Raw genomic sequence first — 8,315 nt, 5'->3', positions numbered from 1 at the left:
ACTGAAAAATTTCATTTTTTTCTGAAAAGATGGTGTCTATTTACTTGTGACCACGCTGTGTATATATATGTATGTAAAATATGTAAACATCTGATAAGTAATAGGCTATGACTCAACAAGCTAAGTTTTTTACTTTTTGGAATGAACAGTTGGTCATTTTGAAGTCTGTAAGTAGGAGTATAATTCCAAGACTTGTCTATAAGCAGGGGGGGGGGGGACTTTCAGGTCTAAAAATTAATAAAAAAAACCTTGGTTAATACAGTACTTAACAGACAATCTTTAGATTATTTGACATTATCTTAAAATCACAGGTATAAATAATGAGTATCCTGCTTGGCTCCCTCATTGTAGAAACAGCCCTAGTTTCAATGTTTAACACATGCATACATACACACTGTGTATGCATAAATAATTTCTTGCACAAATAAATTATCTATCTCTAAACAATACACAGGACATTCATCCTGCCACCAAGATTAAAAACAGGAAGTTTTTTTTTTCCATTCCAGTATTAATAACCAGAACATTATAAAAAGTCATAAAAGGAACATCTCCTTATACAATTGTTATCACAAGTTCTGGTTACACTTTTGCAGCATTCAAAAATGATGCATGCTTTCACATCTGTCACTGTAAAAATCATGCATGTTTCATGTTTTTCTTGTTTGTTTGTTTTTTATATTACTACTAAAGTACATTACATAGACAGATTGACACTTGAATCAAACTGAATAAGCAAGCGACTGTATATTTTCTATAGTGTGCATTATTCTAGTTTTTGATCCTGGTGGGAGGGTTACTTTATTGTTTACTTTAACTGATTATCAGTTTTCACCCCCACAAACTGTAACTTGGCTTGTTTTAAGACTTTTTTCCTTTTCTAAGCATTCTTTAGGTTGTCTTTTTTCTTTTATAAGTCTGGTCTGCTTCACTCATTCTTTGTGAAATCTAGTTATGCATACCAGTGTTTGTCGAAGGAAGAAGAGAAAGAGAATATAAGTGTGTGAATAAAGTTTGTTTCAAAAAATATATGCAACTCCAAAATAATGAGAAGGTGGACGATAATAATAACCCCCGTAGACTCCCACTGGAGCATAGGGCCGCAACAACACCTCGCCGACGGAAGTTGTTGTTGCAGTAATTTTAAGCAGGTTGGTTTTTACGGGGCAGAGTTGTTAGCCCAGCGCCCAACCCTCCTCCTTGCTCATCCTGGACTTGGGACCAGGCAATGGTGGTGGCATCCCTGTCGGAGAACGAACCCAGTACCTTTGGATTAGAAATCCAACGAGCTATCCACTGCGCTATAGGGACACTGAAGGTAGAAGATATTGTAGGAAATCATTTCACAAGCACCCTCTGGCATAACTGAAATAGGTTCAATATTAAAAATATATATTATACCTGAAAATAAAAAATGAGACCAGTAATAGTCTCATCACAATTAGGGATAGTACTGTAGCAAACTAAACCAGTTTTGCAGACTACAAGAGACTAGGTCTCAGCAAAAAACATCCTTCATCAAAAACAAAAGAAAAAGTGTTATATTAAATTAAACATCCATAATACCAACCAGGAACATCAGTATACAATGGCATGATTACTTTCAACTATTAGCACTGACAATTTTATCTTGCATGCTGTAGGAAAATTATATACGTAATGCCTCTAATGAAGATATACAAATTCTAATAATGGTGAATACAGTTGCATCAAAGAAGAATGTCATAACAAAGTTACCAGAATGAAACAAGAAAGTCTAAACTTTGTAAAATGCACTTACACCTGACAATAAGTCAGACTAGAGAATTACACAAGTCTGCAAATTTAAACTTCATAAAAGTTATTTTGGTTTTAAAGACAATTTTCCATAATTCAGATACACAGATTTTGAAAATAATATTATTGTTTTTTCTATCCTGTAGGGAATTTTTTTACAAATTGGGAAGAAAAAAAAAGCTCTTAATTAGCTCAAATTATTATTTTGTTTAACACAATCATCGATTTTTATTATTATGTTTGGGTATAGAACGATCGATAAGACTCTCCCATCGCAATTGGTCTAGAGTAATCTACAGCCAGTGGTTGTCAACATTTTAAGCATAACAAAATGTGACCTTATTTCAATGAAAATGGTTCACTTATGTAAAAGTACATATGATGTTTTTTGAAAAATCTGTATGTGATGGAGAAAAATAGATATCATTTTCAGATTCAGCATACAGAAATTACTGTAGAACATGTAAAAATTTCATCGCAGGCCTGTGGTATTGGTGACACATGCTCTACAACATATAAAGAGCATCAGAAAATTTTTGGTCATGTTTTATTGACAGCATGAGTTCAAACTCAACAAGGAAATGTTTTTAATATCTCAGAGGAAAGTCTACCTGGTTTGAATATGTCATATGATATAAATAAAACATATATTTCAATTAATTACAGGGTATTTCATCTAAACATATTTCAATTTCTTTGGAATGAAAGGAGTAGGTTAGGGTAGATTTTTTTTTCATAGCAAACAAATAATATTACTTCACTGTAGCTTTGTAGGTAAGAAGCAGAGGCACCAACACTTCAAATGAAAATTATTTCTTTTTTTACATGATGGTGAATATTTATTTCTGGAATAACATTATACTAAATTTTATATAAATCAGAATTCATAATGTGTTAAATCCAATATTTATTTTGTTATTTGTCATTAAATGACTTTGTTGTACACTTTATCAAAATTGAGAATTAATCCTGTCTATAGTGTAAGATAAACTGATAGCATATGAAAGCAAACTAAAAACAAATTTTCACTGATGAAAATAATATGGGGTTATGTTGTTTCTTATGGATATTTATGTACCACTATCAAGAAACAAGGGAATTATTAATACTCCATGAAACAAGAAATGTCATAATGTTCAAGTGGTTGACTAATGAATGTGATGGTCAAAAGGCCTTTTCTCAGGTAAATATTTTCATGGTGCTTAGGTGATTGACTGATGATCTTTAGTGAGCTGCACAGATGACTGCCATATATTACTAACAATAAAAAGTAAAACTGTTCCTTAACAATATTTTAGCAGTTTATCAAACTTGTTTATCTCACATACTTCAATTGGAAAAATAACTCTCAACTGAAAATAACAGCTTTTAATATATGATTAATCTTCAAGAATGCTTTTTGAGTTTCTAAAGCTTAAACAAATTTAGACCTGGTAGTGCAATACACACGCATTAAAGTCCTAAAAAACAACTACTAGCATTTGTACATATTAAACCAGGGTATATTTTTTTTATTCATGTATACAGAATCAAACTATTCTGAAGCTAAAACTTTCCCATCTTTAACCATTTTATGTCTTTTTCAAACTTATGATGGAAAAACAAATATTCAAGCTTTGGAAACAAAATAAGCCATGTTACTTTAAAATGGCATAACTAATAAAAGTCCAAAAAATACATAACAGTAGCAAGAAGTTTCAAATTATAAAGAATGCATGTAAAGATTGAATTGCAACAGACACATACATGCACACACACACACACATATTTTAAGTTCAACAAAGGTAGCAAACAAAATATTTCATGCAGTTAAGATGACAAAATTTCATACAATTACAGCAGTTTGTTGCTTTTTAGATAGGAAAATTTATTAATACAATAACCATTTTTTAAAAAGCACCACACCACCAAATAAAATAGTAAATGCATTACTGAGCTTAAAATGACATCATCCATCTTGTCTAGAAGATGTGTTTTTTTTTAATGTTCCAACATTTATAATAATTTGCTGCTACATAAAATAACCTCAAGATTAAACATTATACTGCATTCTGGGTGGAAATAATTTAGAAGCCAAGTTTATCAAATCAAAAATAGTCGCTCACTGCAAACATGAAAAATATAGAACATTAAAAAAAAATACATTTTTATTATTATTTCGATGAAGTTTGGGTTGATAAGATTAAGCTTTAGAAGCCCACATTCTTAATATTATATGAATATATTTCTCCATTAATTATAAGCTGATGAGGTGTTTTATAACAAAAATTTATCTATTTTTTCAAAATATCACTGTTCTTTTCATTCCAAAAGTACAAGCAATTCATTTTAAAATGTCCATACCATAAAAGCATAACTACACATTTTGAACAGAAACTCATTTTTGATATTCTGACCTATTCATTAATATTACCAAGGTCCTATTGAATAAAGAAATAGATTCTCAAAACCATTTTAGTATCACCACAGAGTTCGATAGGGTTAGTTCAAGAAGCAACATATCATAAACAACTAAGGTTCCAAAGCAGAACTCAACCTTACCAATTTAATTTAATTTTCAAACTGATAACAAGGGGCCATTTGGTTCATTAGAGTATACCATTTTCTACTACCAAATAACATATAGAAACATTTAATCTTATAGCCAACTTTGATTTATAAAATACTCTTTCAATTCTTCACTTAATTCCCTTAATGTTGTATCTTCTACCACACCTGAAGGTAAACTACATGAGAGAGCAAGTTTTCCATATCTTAAACTTGTGTTTGGATGTCTGCAATCTTTTATGAAAACATCATTATAGATTACAACATTCTAATAGCCTTAAAAACTTTATTTGTGTAATCATTTTTTTGCTTTATACCACAAAGCAATTTTCTATCATTTTCTCTAATACAGAATTAATACATTAATTAATTAATACATAAAGGTAACAATTTTCTACAATCATAATGAGAATCAACTTTCAAAGGGCCTAAAACTAACATAAATTATAATACCTTTATTAACATTTTCCACAAACAAATTAGCCATATAATGTTACTTTCTCAAAATATATTCATGTTTAGGGAAGTCAGGCTGCTTATTAAGTTTGGAGGACATGGACTCATATAAAAAAATCAGAGGCTGTTAAAATGAACAACCTGAACAAGAAAGTGAATTGAAACATTTTCTAATCACTAATTTGCCAGGCAGGTTGTTCTCTTGAAAAACTTTCAACTGTATATACAATCTCCTACTTTCAAACTAAACAAGAAATGGTTATTTTGGCAAGTAGAAGGCTTGTTGAAAAAAGTATCTTTATAGGTGTGGGGGATAAGTTGGCTCACTGGATAGAAAAATGCTGAATGGAAGAAAGTAGAGAGTTGTTATAATGGATTAATGTTACAAGTGAGGTATTTCAGGGCTCAATGTTAAGGCCTTTGCTCTTTTTTGATTTACATCTATGATACAGGTGAAGGAATGATCAATAAATGACTTAAATTTGCTGATGACATTAAGGCTGTTTGCTGTGAGGATGAGGATGCTGCTTTACAAAAAGATTTGGATTATTTGATGAATTTAGCAAATAAATGGTAGATGACTTTTGGTCATAATAAATGCAAGGTGATGTATATAGGCTGTCATAATCTGAATTATAAGTATATTTTTGATAGAAATAGCCTTTACACTATAATGGGAGAAAAGGATCAGTCTCTTAAGCCATCCAAGCAGTGTGCTGTATATAGTGGTTGGACAAGTAGGACTTCAGGTTGTATTTATGGTAATACTGAACACAAGTCTAAAAAGGTTATAATATTGTACAAGTTAATGGTTAGGCCTCATTTCAAGTACTGTGTCAGAAATAGACTTTTTACCTTAAGAAGAATGTTGACTTGTTAGAAAGGGTTTAGAGAAGGGCTACTATTAAGATGAAACCTGGATATAAAAATTGTCATACAAGCACAAATTTGGATCACTGAGATGGTTTTATCTTGAAAACAAGGTTAGATGGAAACTGATGGAAGTGTTTAAGAATTTTAAGGGAATTGACAATAATACTGATAGTAATTAGTATTAATTTAATGCATTGGTTTTTTTCACATTAATGGTAAAAATGATAGGACAAGATATGCAAGTATAAATTTTGGTATATTAAAAGTCATCTTCAGCTATGAAAATCTTAATTTTCTAACTAACAGGGTTGAATAGGTTGCCTTCAGATGTGATGGATGCATAAGGGAGTCCAAGAGAAGGTCTAACAAGTATTTAAATGATATGGGCTGGCTTTGAGGGTGTTTTTTTTTAATTGTGTTTAGATTAGTGGATGAGACATCCTCAATTCACCAACAAGCTCCTTGTTCTTGAAATCAAATGTTATAATACAAAAGGTACTACAACAAGCCTCTTAGTCTATAGTATTTACGCTTAATTTGTTAATGTTAGCCTAACCATTACAATTTTTATCCTATTAGTTATAAACGTGTGTACACACTACGTTTACATATACCAAACTTTCATGAGTATATTTTTGAATTTATACTCAGAAATAAACATAAAAATATTTTTATGACTACTACTACTAGTACTAACGTTAGGTCCAAAAGCAGTAGTACTGGTACTAACGCTACACTTATCATCACATTACTTGAATATTCCGCATACTTCAGTAGCCTAACATTGTAATTTGTATTATAACAACCGTAACTTCGAATACCTACTCCCTTTTTTTTAGCCAAAGCACCCAAGCATAAATAACCAAACAATGTCAGTATGTCAGTGGTCAAGATCGGATTTGACTATGAGATGAACGCTTACGCTTTTTACAGATTGCAAACATAGGTTCTAAAGTTATGTATTTAAAAAATATAATAATAAATCTTCTTAAATACTGTAAGGAACTAACTTACTTTTCAGTTCTTTACTAACTTCTGAATTAAGGCCTACTAAAAATTACTTTAATACTAATTTCGTATATACCGTGCTCTCGGTCGAAAGTCAAGCGCTGGATTCACTACGCATGCGTCAAGGCTGTAGCGGCAAGATATATGTACAAGAAAATCAATAGTCACGTAATATTATAAACTATATACTAAGAGAACAGATTAAGCTAACCAGAAATCATCTGGTCATTCTTTTATCAAAACATCAATTTGTAACGAAAAGAAGCTTAAAAAAAGCGAATGATATCTCTAACATCCATAAACATAAAGAACAAAATCTTGAATACTGTAAGTTTATCCTTTATATTAACGATAATTGCAGCGGGGAAAAAGAATAAATATTTATAATTATTATAGAATAATATTGCATTGATATTTTTACTCTAGAACTAAAACACTTCTTTATGCGACAGAACACAATTGGTCCCATGGAACTCACCAGTCCAGTTTAGATTTATCACAATTTCGTTGCCATCAGTATCGGCTCCAGCTTTACTTAGGTGTGTGTATAGAGAAGCGAGAGGAGGGGGAGGTAAAGGATAATACATATAATGGAGTCAAATATAAAATAAGTATAAAATTAGAATCACAGACGGCATTAGTTTTGTGGGCTAACGGTATTTCAGCCCTTTCCCTTGCTAGTATCCTGCTCTGTTTGCCATCATCTGAGCACTTCGAAGGATTAGACGTTGAAATAAGACAAAAAACAAAAAAACTTTTGCATTTCTCTCAGCACAGAAATATTTGCACATTAATCCAAAAGGTATACTTTTAATACGTATTACATTTTATACAAAAAGCTATAATAATTTAACATCTGATGAACAACAGGGGCCTCTTGGTTCATCGTGGCTGTCCTATTCATTTCATCAAACACCAATCTGTCTATTTACAGCCCTAACTCCTCAAGTACTGATCCAGCTCTCTCTTGAACTCTCCCAATTCACCAAATCTGAAAGCATTTCATTCCTAAGGCTGAGTAGTCTGTTCTAAAAACAAAATAGCCTAATTTACTACCCTGCTAAATCCCCTAGTCTTACCACCCTTACTATTAAACACGAAAATATATTATATATCAATCATATCTATTCCTTTTATAATTTAGGACACATTGATCAGATTCAATCTAACTTTTCTCAAGAGAAAATCGTTTTAAGGATCTTAACCTGTCCTCAAATGACAGCTCATCCATCCCAGGGTTCATTATAATAGCCTTCCTTTAAATTATTTCCAAGAACTCAACGTCCTTCTTATGGCAAGGAGCTCAAGACAGAACACAATTCTTTAAATAAGGCTTAAAGTGAGAAGGGTACAAAAAAAGGACAATCTCATTCGACTCATATTCAATATTCCTGTAGATACAGTCCAAATCCTATATGCTTTCACACTGGCAACAACACACAGCGTGGAAGGATTACTGATCAGCCAAAACACAAAGATAATTTAATTTCATAACACTATTGAGTTGATTTCCATCAAAATGGTAAATATAATTTAAAATTAAGGTATTCTACATGTATTATCATGCATACAGCACAATTAAATGAAATATACCATTTATTTGTCCATTTCGTCAAATGACCCAAAACCCTTTGTAAAATAGCAGCATCTACTTC

The 8,315-nt window shown here is 31.4% G+C and overlaps 1 protein-coding gene across 1 annotated transcript in view; it reads right to left on the bottom strand.

The window, feature by feature from the left end:
* The window catches only part of LOC106466056 (protein FAM13A-like), a 96,807-nt gene extending 90,047 nt beyond the window's left edge, over positions 1-6,760 (bottom strand). Inside the window, 1 exon segment of the mRNA XM_022394012.1 lies at positions 6,667-6,760. The gene's annotated coding sequence lies outside the window, so the exon portion shown is untranslated.
* Between the last annotated feature and the right edge of the window lie 1,555 nt (positions 6,761-8,315).

This window comes from Limulus polyphemus, unplaced genomic scaffold (genome assembly GCF_000517525.1).
Source record: "Limulus polyphemus unplaced genomic scaffold, Limulus_polyphemus-2.1.2 Scaffold2137, whole genome shotgun sequence".
NCBI lineage: Eukaryota > Metazoa > Arthropoda > Merostomata > Xiphosura > Limulidae > Limulus > Limulus polyphemus.
The sequence above is the reverse complement of the archived record's forward strand: the minus strand, read 5'-3'. Positions and strand labels throughout refer to the sequence as shown.